The following is a 10,717-nucleotide window of genomic DNA, read 5'->3' as shown; positions in this document are numbered from 1 at the left end:
GAACTGGAAACAAAGTAGAAGCTCTTTGGCTGGAGAAAGGCTAAACAATTTTTATCTAAGTGGTTATCAAAGCTAAACGAGTTTATGAAGGCCATCCCAGCTAGCTTGTGCCCAGAGCTCCCCTGGAAACACACAGGCATTTCAAAAACAAGGTGACTCACTGCTCAGGCCTTGGTAACAATGTGATAAAAATGTCTCAATTTCTTGACTTTCACAGCTATGTGACTCAATCTCAAATGATGTGATAAACAGCAGAAAGAAGAGAGGGGGATGCATCTGATTAAAAAAAGATAGATTTCCATCTAGCTGCCCCCCTGCCCCACTTGGTTGTAACTGTCTAGGTGACAAGATTTAGGTTCAATGAGAGATGGAGAAGGACAGTCCTTTTCTACTGATACGATGAAGGTGAGAACTCCTTATGTAAAGCATAGACAACTAGTTGGGCTTATATGTGAGATTTCTGGCTGCCTTTTGTCTTTCTTGTATGTTTTCCTCCTTTTGCATTGAACTCCTGAGCATTAAAAGATCCTGGAAGGCCAGCAATCTCTGCTGAAAAGCAGCAAAGTTTACTGAGGGCAATTGTGCTTATGGCAGCAGCAGCAACAGCCAGAGTAGTGGGTTGGTGCCAAGAGAAAAGTCAGTGCCAGACAGAAAGGGGCACCGAAAGATGATAGTGTTTGGTATTTCACCGACCAGATTGTACTTAGGTGAAGTGATATGGAAACTAACTAATTGACAACATGGCCCAAATTGTTTATGTCCCAACAAAGCTTGAATAATCATTCTTGCAACTGATTATTTAGTATGTTATTGTATTCTGTTCTAATCATTCTGTAATATACACTGTGTTTCTTATATACTTATTATTCCCTTTTCTAAATGTGAATAAAGTTTCCTTTTTTCTGTTCCCCCCCACCCCCTTTGAGTTTTCCCCAAAAAACTTAAGAGTTTTTTGGGGAAAACTCTTAAGACTAGAGCCAATGCTAAATACTGTAATTAGCAACTTTAATCAGGAGCTTCCTCCAGAGCCAAATGCTGGGTAAACCATGGTACCAGATTTTAAAAAACAGGCATAAGTACAGGTCACCAGTTCTTGTGGCCTCAGTACAGTGGCACACTGTTAGCCACTGTGCTAAATGTAAGGACCTATCTAGGATTTTGGGGGGCCCCTTCACATTTACTCATGGGAGATTTTCTCCATCCTGCTTACCTTCCATCTTGGAATAAATATTAAGTATTAGTTCTGAGGCAAAAGGGCTAGGCAATGAGAGTCAAGTGGCTTGCCCAGATTCACCGAGCTAGGAAGTGTCTGAGGTCAACTACAGGCCTGACTCTATTCACTGAGCCACCTAGACCACCCCTCATCTTGGACTCTCGATATTGAATCTATTTTTCAGGAATTCACTAGAAGAAAATCAGCATTTTTTTTCCTATTTTGTCTTGGACTAATTAAAGAATCTGCTTTCTCCATGTGTTTTCTTGAATTGGTTTCTGTGAGATTGCTTTTGCTTGTGTGAAGGTCTTAATTTTATTTTCTTGTTTTACTTATTGACTTTGTATTATACTTATTGGGTAACTACATTTAGTGTTAACTTTGCTTAAGTTTCTTTAAACAACCCTCACCTTCGGTCTTGGAATCAATACTGTGTATTGGCTCCAAGGTAGAAGAGCAGTACGGGCTAGGCAGTGGGGGTTAAGTGACTTGCCCAGGGTCATACAGCTAGGAAGTGTCTGAGGTCAGATTGGAACCCAGAACCTCTGGTCTCTGGGTCTGGCTCTCAATCCACTGAGCTACCCAGCTGCCCCTTGCTTAGTTTTCTATTAGCTCTATATACTTAGTTTTACTGCTTTGTTTATTTTGTTATTTAGGAAAGCTACCGCTATTATTATTTTCAGTTTGTTGGCTCTTTGCGTATTTGTTTTGTTTTTGTTGAGATGCATGTAGTGATGGGAGATAAGTATGTAATGTATCTTACATATAATTTAGACCTGGAGTGACTGAATTGGTCTGCCAAGTGATGCTTTGTGTTCTGCTGTGTCTGGTTTATGTATTGTTATCAATGTCTATTTGCTGAGTATGGCAACCTCGTATCTACTCAGGGGTCACACACCCTCTGGTCACTGACACTCACAGCTTGTAGTCCCCAGAGGGCACAGCTCCTGCTTTAATCTCGAGGAGCTGGGAGATTTAGTACTGTCCGTCATGAGCCTCCACCGGTATGGTCCCCACTAACGGCTAGGCAGTAGACATCAACTAGCTTTTAGAAAAGGGATTCACGAGAAGAGTTGCTAGAAAACGTTCCCCCTCAAACAGTGGGCACACGCTCCTCTTGCTCTGGGAAGAACGAGGCAAATTTAAAGTATAATGACAGCAAGTCACACGTAGAACATGACACCATCTGCCTTCTTCTAATCCAACACATGCGCTAAAGACTGCTCCTCACTCCCCAGATAATTAGTCCACCCCATCACACATGAACGTAAGGGGCGACTACTACACCGTGAGAAATGATGAATATGACAAAGCATGGGAACACATAGAAAGTGAGGCGGAGTGAAGCAAACAGAAACAAAATGGCAATATACACAACGACTACAACAATGTAAGGGGCAGCTAGATAGTACGGTGGACTGAATGCCGGGCCTGGAATTGGGAAGATCTGAATCCAGCTTCAGACCCTTACTATTTGTATGACTTTGGGCAAGTCACTTAACCCTGTTTGCCTCAGTTTCCTCTTCTGTAAAATGAGTTAGAGAAGGAAATGGCAAACCACTCTAGTATCTTTGCCAAGAAAACCCCAAATGGGGTCGCTAAGAGTCAGACACAACTGAAACGACTGAACAACGAAAACAACAACATAAACGGAAAGAACAGAATCATTGAATGCTGATTATAATGCCCCCAGAGATGATCTAAGAGAAGGCAGAGCAAGGGGAACTATGGATATGGAATACCCTGTATACTGCCAGAAATTTTCAAAATGTTGGCCAAATGGTTTTTTCCTTCTTTTAAATGCTTTGTCAAAAAGAGAAACTCTGGGGGCAGCTGGGTAGCTCAGTGGATGGAGAGTCAGGCATAGAGATGGGAGGTCCTGGGTTCAAATTCGGCCTCAGACACTTCCTGGCTGGGTGACCCTGGGCAAGTCACTTGACCCCCATGGCCCACCCTCACCACTCTTCCACCTAGGAGCCAATACACAGAAGTTAAGGGTTTAAAACAAAATAAATGCTTTAAAAAAGAGAAACTCTTTGAGGGAAGGAGGGGGGATGCTTTGGGAAATATGGGTAATGTAACAACAAAAGACTGCAATAATTTTTTAAAAAGAGATAAGGATACCTTTAAAGAAAAGTAAAAGGGAAGAAAGAACTGAATTAATTCTGCAAATGAAATCCCCAGGACTCCAGTAAGTGAATCAGTGGCTTTTGTGAAAAGACCTGACACACACACAGAGTTGTAAATTGGATGTACAGAGGAGAGATGAGATAAAAAGGAGCCGAGTTATATTTCCTCCCAGGCCAGGTGTGGGCAAAGAAAGGAGAGTGATTTAATTATCTTCTTAATGGAAGTGCGTATGCGGAGGAAGGGTTGAGGGAAATAGGATAGAAATAATGGAGAGACCGAGATGGAGATTTAGAAGGTGAATCTCACCCCTGAACAGACAGCAAAATGGTGGCACTAAAGATATCTCCGTGATAGAATAGGGAAATACGTATTGTATGAAAGCTCTGGTATAATCTAAATCAGACTAGTTACTGCCATGGGGATAGCGAGGAAGGGAAGGAGGGAGAGAATCTGAATTGGAAAATGTCAGAAAACAATCGTCAAAAATTGTTTCTACATTTAATTAAAAAGAGAAAGGAAAAGAACCTTTAAAAAAAAGACTATTTCCATGAGGGAAATGAGGTGGCTCAGTGGATAGAGAGCCAGGCCTAGAGACAGGAGGTCTTGGATTTGAATCTGACCTCAGACAGTTCCTGGCTGTATGACCCTAGGCAAGTCACTTCACCCTTATTGTCTAGCCCTCATCATTCCTCTGCCTTGGAACCAATACACAATATTGATTCTAAGATGGAAGGAATTGTTTTAAAATAATTTTTTTAAACCCTTAACTTCTGTGTATTGGTTCCAAGGCAGAAGAGTGATAAGGGTAGGCAATGGGGGTCAAGTGACTAGCCCAGGGTCACCCAGCTGGGAAGTGTCTGAGGCTGGACTTGAACCCAGGACCTCCCGTCTCTAGGCCTGACTCCCAATCCACTGAGCCACCCAGCTGCCCCCTTTTAAAAATAATTTTTAAAAGAACATCTCCACGACAGAGAGGTTTTGTCTGAAGGGAATCTTCACGTCAAGAGACCCTCTTGTCTAAGAAAGTCTTGTACATGCTAGGACTACAATCCATCCCAGGATAGGGGACCTCTGAGTCCCCAAGGAGGAGGGAGGCTGTGGGGAGAACTACTAAAGTGTTGAGGGAGAAGTATTGCTTTGGTTAGGGCCTGGACCCTGTGGAAGTAGAAGCCTTGATGGGAATCAAGCAGTTTAGAATTGTGAACCGTGCCATCCTCAGTGAGACCCACAGTTGGAGAGGTTCAATCTCCCTCTGCTGAACACGTAGGAGGAGACTTTGAGGCTTGAGCAGATGGCACAGAAGGGCTAGCCCGTGGCACTTCTAGTGTACACATTCAGTGCTACCAGGAATGATGCCCTGGGTTTTTCACTCTACCTGGGCAGAGGTACCTATTGCCACATACTCGGGTGTTTCAGAAGATGGACAGCACACAGAGCCACACAGCCTCTTGGCTAAGATATCATCCTGTGTCACCTAGCTAGGGCCACAGCCCGGTCTGAAGCAGGGAATGGAATAGAGCCCAAGTTCAGCGTCAAGATCTCCAGGAAAGTGATAGAGTTCTGCGAAGGAATCTTGGGATCTGTGTAATGCACAAGAGAGGACTGATGGAAAGTCTCATTGGAAGATTGGGCAACTTGCCTGTGTAGAAAACAGCCCCAAAGAACTGTCGGGGCCACACAAAACCGGTACATCCTAGTCACCTGTTGCTTACCGGGCAATTAGGTGGATTCACAGGGAAACAGAAGGAAAGGAGCAATGAACAATAAGCCAAGGGGACTTGGAGAAGAATTCTCTATCTGTGGAGTCGCAAAGGGATCGGCAGTCACTCAAGAAGCATCGCAAAGACTTAATAATAACACAAATGTGACAAAAGAGAAAAAGGACAAATGTTGGTGGGGCTGTGGGAAAACAGGCACACTTATCCACTGTTGCCAGAGGTAGAAATGGCTCTGGCCATTCTGGAAAACAACTTGGAACTATGATCAAAAAGTTGATGAACTTTGACCCAGCTATAGCTCTACTGGGCTTGTGCCCTAAAAGAGAGTATAGAAAGAGAGAGGAAAAGGACTCATGTGCATAAGAATATAATAGTTCTTTTCATGGAAGCCCCAAACTCAAAACGAAGGGGATGCTCACCTAGTGAGGAATGACTAAATAAACTGTGGCCCATTCATGGAATGAAGGGCAGTTAACAGGTGGTTCAGGGGACAGAATGGCAGGCTTGGAGTCAGGAAGACTCATCTGCCTGAGTTCAAATCTGGCCTCAGACACTTATTAGCTGTGTGACCCCGGGCAAGTTGCTTAACCCCGTCGGCTTCAGTTCCCTCATCTATAAAATGAGTTGGAGAAGGAAATGGCAAACTGTTCTGGTATCTTTGCCAAGAAAAGCCCCGATGGGGTCACCGAGAGTCAGAAACAACTGAAAAATAACTGAACAAAACCAACAACGTACCGGAACACGGTATCATCAACATTTTATAAAATGGGTCATTTCCGAAGAAATTGGAAAGATTTCTGTAAACCAGTACAATGTGAAGGGAGAAAAACCAAGACGACAAATATGATGACAGTAACATGACAGAAAACTACTTTCCAGGTTTGTCCACATAAATGCCGAGGGTGCTGTGCACATTTCCGGAGCGGGCTCGGTGGTAGGGAGGGCCAAAGAAAAGTGTCTACCAGACTGAAGGTCTACAGTGCTATTGTGCTCACCTTGTTGTTGTGTGCCTGTGAAACCTGGACCGTCTACCAGTGCCATGTCAGGAAACTGGCCTGCCATCCATTTGAATTGTCTTAGAAAGATCTGGATGATCACCTGGCAAGGTGAGGTCTCAGACACTGAGGTCCTTTCCTGAGCTGAACAGCCAAGCATTCACACTCGACTACGACTCTGACAGGACAGCCAAGTTTGCTAAAATACTATTTTGCAGAGAACTTGCATAAGGCTAGAGCCCACACGGAGCTCGGGAAAGGCGACACAAGGACACCCTCTCTGAAGAACTTTGGTACCGACTGTGAGACGTGGGAGATGCTGATGCAGGACCGTCGGGCACGACATGTCCACATCAAAGAAGGGGCTGTGCTCCCGGAGTGAATCAGAGCTGCAGAAGCTCAAAAGAAATGTGAGAGGCACAAATCCAGAGCCATTTCCATCCCAAATGTTCTAAAAGACTACTTGTGCCTTGTCTGCGGTAGAGCCTTCCGAACTCATAAAGGACTGATCAGCCACAGCTGAACACACTGTACCCGGCCTCCAATGCTGTGATGTCATCGGTCCTCTTCGAAAACAAAGGATGAAGGGCAACAGCCCACTTGGGCTAATAAGAACAGCAGATACCGGTGGTAACATCCAGTGAAGGAGCACAAATGAACCTTTGAGGTGAATAGCAGGCCAAAGGAGCGTGGGCCTGGGACAGAACAAACTGGCATGTTCCCTTCATCCTTTTATCTACTCTAAGGCTTTAATGATCAGGAAGCCCCACAGGAGTGGGGAATTTAGCAGCACACTGTCAAGGCAGGGCTACCGTGGAGGGGTGGAGGAGTGGTGAAAGACCTGAGCTGTCCATTCTGGACTTCGGAGAGAGATCCAGACAAGCCTGGAATCCTGGGGCTCTAAGGACTCTTTCTTGACTCCAAGATAGAATATCAACTCTTTTATTTGGCACTCAAAGTCCTTCACCATCTGGCATTCACTTACCTTTGCAGGCTGATTATGGGAACTTCCCATTCTCCTACTCTTTGGTCCATCTCCCCATCTGGAATGATTTCCCTTCTCATCTTCATCTCTTAGAATCCCAGCACCCTCCAAAGCTCCACCTGAGTGCTGCTTCCTATAGGAGGCCTTTCTCGATCCCCCCCAATCCCTCCCCACACCAACTTTCCAAGTTCTCCCACAAATTAATTTCCTTTTGCCTTATGTAAAGAATGCAAACTTCTTAACTAAAGGAACGATTTCATTTTTACTTTGTATCCATAGTATGTGGCACATAATAGGCATGTTTTTTAAACCCTCACCTTGTTTTCGAATTGATATTAAGCATTGCTTCCAAGGCAGAAGAGCAGTAAAGGCTAGACAATTCGGGTTGAGTGATTTGCCCAGAGTCACACAGCTAGGAAGTATCAGAGGCCACATTTGAACCCAGGACCTCTCATTTTCAAGCCACCTAGCGGCTCCAAAAAGGTATTTAATAGATACTTGCTGATGAATTGATTCCTAAAATCCCATGCAAATCACTGAAAGCTTCCCACAGAGCTCTCTAATCTTAGTCTCTAATCAGCCATGAGTTAACTCTTTGAATTCAGCTCTTTCACAGGGAGACAGGAAGTATAAAGTGAAATCTAGCTTCATGATCAGGATTGAAGAGTTGGGAATGCAAACGGACAAGGATATATATTGCTGAGCTACCGGTCTTTTATGAACTTACAAGTGGTCTTCAGCCAACTCAATATAGAAACATATTAAAGAACCTCAGTAGTTTCTAGTAGAGTTTATTGTTATCTGTGGAGTGGCCAAGGGGAAATCCTACTACAATTGACAGTTTCTCATAATTAGCCTAAGGATGACACATGTGGAATAACCTTGGGAATTGATTGTTAACTCAAGATAGAGGGCCTAGCCAGTTATGGTACTGATCTTGAATATGACTTTGGAAGAAGCTACTATTATCATAGAATCACTTGGACGGAAGAAAGGTCAGTCAGTCTTCTATTAAAAGTTACAAAGGGTGTTGAATTTTTAGAATGTAAATAAGCAATTATATTTCAAAGAAAATTAACAACATTCAAGCAAAAAAGGATTAGAATAAACTTTACTTAATCAAAATATTTCTTCTACTTAGGAAAGACGCTTCCCCAAATGGCACTGTCATTGTGTTTTCAGTGCAAAATAAGGAAAATATTCTGCAAGATCTAGGTCTGTCACTGAGTCTCACTTGTACAGGTAGAGATTCACACACTGGAAGTACTTCTGACCACGAGATGAGTCACAAAAGTGAAATTAGTCACTAGTCCCCCAGGTCATGGTCATTTTGTATGTGTCTTTGTTTTGTGGATTGTCATGGGCAAAGAGTTTCTGAGAAGTAGGCAGCTTACTACTGGTAATGAACTCCTCTACACTCAGCTCTGAAAGCAGTTGTAGTCTGTTGCCAATGTTTGATTCAAAGTCCTTCTAGTACAAAAGAACTTCTCAGAGCCTCTGTACTGCTGGTAGAATTTTCAAGAACCTAGGATCATCTCCGTTCCATCAATGTTGGTATCTATACTGTTTTGAGCCATTAGAGTAGGACTGTGAAGGCCCAATCAAGTATTTAAAAAGAAAAAGGATTCTGAAGAACAGAAAAGCTGCCTTGGGACCAGAAAAGAGCAAATATTCTAATTTTCAAAAAAGAGAAGGGAACAGAAGCTGCCAACTACAGGCTGATGGGCTTGACAAAATTCCTGGCAAAATCCAAGAAGGTGTCATTAAAGGGATGGTTAGTTTACTCCTGGGAGGGGAGGGAAGCAGCCTGTCTCATGTATATAAAAGTAGTCATCATAGAAAAAAAACACCACTAGAAACAAAATGGGTTTTTCATTGAAAAAAGGTGGGGGATGTAAGAATGTTACTATGCCATGAGAAATGACAAGTATGAGGAATTCAGAAAAATTTGGGAAGACTTCTATAAACTGATACAAAATGAAGTTAGCAGAATCAGGAGGGTAATTTACACAATGACTACAACAATGTAAAGGAAGGCAACATTGAAAAATCTCAGCATTCTAATTGAGCAGTGACCAGGTGTGACTTCAGATGACTGACAGTGAAACATACCTCCCTCCTCTGGGTCGAGAAGTGGGGGACTATAAGTACAGAATGAGGCAAACATTGATTTGCTTTTCTTAGGTATACTTCTTTGGATGGTATTAACATGTTGGGATTGGGGGGACAGGGAGTGTTATTTGGAAGTTAATTAATTTAAAACTCCCAAAGCATCAATACAAAAAAATGGCAAGAGGTTATGAAAGATTAACCTCCTTTCTGTTTTTGACAGCGTTACTAGATCAGGGGAATGCTATAGTTACAAGTTACCTAGATTTTATTTATTTGTTTGTTTGTTTGGTTGTTTTTTGGTTTTTTGTTGTTGTTGTTTTAAACCCTTGTACTTCGGTGTATTGTCTCATAGGTGGAAGATTGGTAAGGGTGGGCAATGGGGGTCAAGTGACTTGCCCAGGGTCACACAGTGTTTGTTTGTTTTTTAAAAACCCTCACCTTCCATCTTGGAGTCAATACTGTGTAATGGCTCCTGTAAAAAGTGAGATTTGGGAAATGTATAAAACTACATTTCCCGTGATCCAACATGGTCCAACTGATTTCCGTCTCCGCAGGGGAGAGCTTAAATCTCGTGGGTTAGGAGGGAGTGGTCTCTTTTGCCAGTAGGCTCTTTTGCGAGTAGGTGATGGCCAGGAAACAGGAGACAAAATGGAGGCGGCAGTTTTGAATGCTTACAAGCGCGTGGTCTAATGATTTTATCTATCCACATGGCTTTAATTAAAATACTAATATATATATTTATAGCAGCCTTTATCATTTTTCATATTTATCACTCCAAGGCAGAAGAGTGGTAAGGGTAGGCAATGGGGGTCAAGTGACTTGCCCAGGGTCACCCAGCTGAGAAGTGTCTGAGACCAGATTTGAACCCAGGACCTCCAGTCTCTAGGTCTGGCTCTCAATCCACTGAGCTACCCAGCTGCCCCCAGTTACCTAGATTTTAGACAGAGTCTTTCAATCAATTCTTGTGGACAAGCTGGAAAGAGGTGAGCTAGATAATGGTACAGTCAGGTAGATTCAGAAGGGAGTGAACAATTGCAGTTTGTCATCTGCTTGGAAGGAGAAGAGTGACCCAGGAATCTGGGCTTTGCTCTGAGCTGTTTGTCATTTTTTATCAATGACTTAGATCAAGGCTTATTACATTTGCATGACACAAAGCTCTAAGAGATCCATAACATAACTGGAGTCAGGAACCAAAAAGTTGTCAACAGGATAGAGTATTGGGCTGAATGGAAAATGATGAATTTTAATAGGAATAAATGTAAACATTGAGGCTCAGGGTCAAAAAATAATCGAGTCAAGCCCAGAAGACCATTTGTTTGGGTGTACATCAGACTAGATGGCCACTCAAGCTCCTTCCAACTCTGGGGTCCTGGGATTTGGGGACGGTATACTCAAATAGCAGCTTCCTTTTTCTGAGAGGTAAATAAATCTCACTTAAACACTGCATCTAAGGTCATCAAATGCATTTTAAAAAGCCTTACTTGCGCATTACTTAATTTCTTTGGGACCCTCGTTTTATTTCTTGGAAATATTCGTGCTCAAGACTGACCTTCTTTGAAGACTG

This window comes from Gracilinanus agilis, chromosome X, assembly GCF_016433145.1.
Source record: "Gracilinanus agilis isolate LMUSP501 chromosome X, AgileGrace, whole genome shotgun sequence".
Taxonomy (NCBI): domain Eukaryota; kingdom Metazoa; phylum Chordata; class Mammalia; order Didelphimorphia; family Didelphidae; genus Gracilinanus; species Gracilinanus agilis.
Note: the sequence above shows the minus strand (reverse complement) of the source record.